We start from the raw sequence: 3,643 nt of genomic DNA, 5'->3' as shown, positions 1-3,643 counted from the left end.
CTCAGCACTTTTAATATCTGGCACTAGGAACACAAATAATAAATGTCTTTCCAGTCAACACATGAGCAGATGGAAGAATCATGGCTTTGGAGTTAGGAAATTGTATATTCAAACTNAAATGTTTTGCTTGCTTGTTTGACAGGGATGTGGAAGCCAGCTCTCTGTGGGTGATAGNGAAAAGGCCCAGGTNAAACCTGCAAGTTCCTCANGTGTTCCAGTGAGAACAGAGGCTGGAGTTAAAAGGAGGAATGAGGGTTAAACTGGCAAAGTCTAGAACACTGAAGAGGATCTATAAGAGGGCTACTAGTTAGTATGAGGTAACTAAACTAAACAGAGAAGTGGCAGGACACGGCTCTGGGCCAGTGACAGCAGACACCCTTTTAAAAAAAATTATTAATTCATTGTATATGAGTACACACTGTAGCTGTACAGATGGTTGTGAGCCTTCATGTGGTTGTTGGGACTTAAATTTAGGACCTCTGCTCGTTCTGATCAACCCCGCTCACTCAGTCCCTGCTCACTCCAGCCCAAAGATTTATTATTATAAATAAGTACACTGTAGCTGTCTTCAGATGTGCTAGAAGAGGACGTCAGATCTCATTACAAGTAGTTGTGAGCCACCACGTGGTTGCTGAGATTTGAACTCAGGACCTTCAGAAGAGCAGTCAGTGCTCTTACCTGCTGAGCCATCTCTCCAGCCTGACGGCAGACACCTTTAAAAAACACATTCGAGGCACTGTTACCCTTTCATATATTTTCTTCTTCTAATGCAGCTAATAACGATTAAGTAAGGCTAGCTTCTAAAATAGTCTCACCTATTTCAGGAAAGGACCCCAGAGCATCCTGTAAATAAGGAGTTTATTAACAACAGCCACTTTCTATAGCCATGGGAAATGAAGAGAGTCGAATAACTAACAGCAAGCCAGACACCTGTTGGGTCAAAGTAGTAACCCTGGCTAAGTGACCAACAGGGAACAGACAGTAGGCATCAGTGACTGAGAGCTGAAGTCAGCTCAGTTACAGCTCACTGGTGGGCAGTGCATGAACAGGCATGAATGTCTCCCTGCTTGAGCCAGGGGGACATGCATAGAGTGTGTGGGTTCTCCATCAGTGTGGCCCATGATTACCAGGAGCTTACCAATCTTGTAACCGTGATCTCAGCCTTTACTCAGGTTCTGCTATAGCCCATGGAAACCCTAGACAAAGGAAGGTCATGGCTTTTTCTTCTCTGGGACCCCTCTCCACATACTTGGATATTTCTCTTACATTTCTCACTTTTCTGTAAGTCTTTAGAAAACTCACTTCTTTTTGTACTTCCGTAAGGGTCCGTGTCTTTGATCTTCATTGGTATAAGATAAGATCTTGGAGCCATTGTCTCTGGTTGCCCTTTGGTAACTGTTAACTGTTCAGCACCTCAGGACCCTGAATCAATTTACAACTGAGCTAAGAAAGGTCCCATCATACTCAAGACCCTGGACCAACAGGGTCTCATGTAGTTCGGGCTGGCCTCAAACTCACTAGGTAGATGAGAATAACTTTGTGCATCAGCCCCACCACGGGCTAAAACGACAACTGCCTTTGCCAATTGTTGGCAAGTTATTGAATCTCCCTTGACACAGCTCTTCATCTCCAATGAGAAATACCCCTGTGGACAGAGAGTAAAGCAAGGATTAAGGAAAGGTGTACATACAAGGGCAGATCTACAGAAGAGCTTCAAGAGGTGTTGGTTTCTTTCTGTCCATAACCTATATTGAGCCCGTTAATAGTGCACTTTCATATACAGTGCATCCATCTCCACCAGATAATGGAGTTTATCACAATGCCAGGAACTTTAGACTTAAGGGCCCCTTGTTTGCACAGGCCCCCAAGCTGGAGTGCATTAGCACTGGCAACTGTGGGTAAGATGGGAAAAAGCACTCGATGATCTGAGCACAATAACCAAATTCACATAAACATGGAAGAAGAGAGTTCTGCATGTTGTCCACCCATGCACCATGGCACCCACATGTCACCCACACAATAATTTAAAAATGTTTAAAAGTTTTTAAAACCATGCACTTATAGTTACTACAAAGGGGTTTGCAGATATTTTTACCTGTTAGCCGTTAGTCCTGAGAAAGTGTATGGTGAGAAAGATCCCTGAGTGTGAGCACTGTTCTGGGACAGGAGGCTGTGCTGAGCTGGTCTAGCCTCAGAAGGACGTTCTTAACTGCCACGGGGGAAGGCTGAGAGATCAGAGCAGGCACTCGTTATCCCGGGACAGAAGCCTTATCTGATGGGGGGGGGGTGAGCATATAATCCCCAGCAACAATTTGCCTTAGGGTGGCCTCATTTTAGTGTAGAAAATTCTGTAAGTTGTTAAGTAGGCCCAGACACCCTGGAGTCTGACCCCTAGTGAGCTACGCTGATTTACACAGAAGTGCTCACACTACAAAGTTTATTACTCAGCCAAAGATATCTGCCTAGCCATCCAGACAAGTTCCATACAGATGTTTCCTGTGACCAAACCTAGCGACTTTCCTTTTAACTAGAACCCTTTCCCCAGGAGTAGGTCAGCTGTATCTTTGTAGTATATTTTAGTAGATCTTCTCTTTGATTATTTTGTTCCTGGTAAGTTCTTGACTTACCCTAATCTTCGACCTTATCTAACCTCTTAGCATTTTGGTGGCCCACCCAGGGAAGCCTCTCTTGGTCACTTCTTACTTTTGTGCCTGCTGTGGCTGACTGAGCAGTTTGGAGGTAGCTGATGGCCTCTGCCTGGGACTACATTGACTGAGTGTCCCAAAGACTCTCTTTGTGACCACAATCTACTAGTGCTCTATGGGATACAGACTAAGAATTCCTGGTCAAAGTCCCTTTGGTGGAACCTTAGGGGATGGGGAAGAAAGACAGCCCACTGCTGTTAGTTCATGTGGGTGAGGCACAGTCGCGTTGCCTTCCTTCTGGGACCCTTTCCACTTTTGTCTTGTGGCATGCTTGTCACTGACCCTTGCTCAGGGCAAATCCAGACATATTGTGAAGACTCCCTCTTCCTTGTCCCTTCCCTCTCCAGTTTGAATTCCAATACGATCTGCTGTCATTCTCTGGAGCAGGAGGGAGCATAGCATATGGCTGAAGGTGTTAGTCACCCTCTATGCCCCTCTCCTCACACATTCCTGATCTGAGGAACTACAATCACCACATGTTTTGCTTTCTCTGGGAAGGTCTGTTTCCCACTGCCTCCATAACTGGTAGTGGTCAGATTTGGTTTGTGAGTATCCATTCACGATCACTGCGGCTGCACCAGCTAGACTGGTTTGGGTCTGGAGTGCAACAAGGTTTTTCTTTTGTAAGTTTCTCTGTCCTTGGGGGAATGCCTTGATTTAGAGCATGCCTCAGCTGAGTCAGGACAGTGCGAACAGGTCTCAGTCCTGATTGGGGAGGAGGGTCTGCTACCCACTGGGGATGTCTTTTGAGCCAATACTGCATCTCTGGTCAAGACAATAGAAAGGTTTAAGCTCTCTATTACTTCTGACTCATTTCTGGGATGTAGTCTCAAAAAATGTACTAAATTTGACTTTAAAATCCCCCAATATGGGGGCTGGAGAGATGGCTCTGCTGCTCTTCCAGAGGTCCTGAGTTCAAACCCTAGCAACCACATGAT

Source organism: Mus pahari, chromosome 2, assembly GCF_900095145.1.
Source record: "Mus pahari chromosome 2, PAHARI_EIJ_v1.1, whole genome shotgun sequence".
Classification (NCBI taxonomy): Eukaryota; Metazoa; Chordata; class Mammalia; order Rodentia; family Muridae; genus Mus; species Mus pahari.
Note: the sequence above shows the minus strand (reverse complement) of the source record.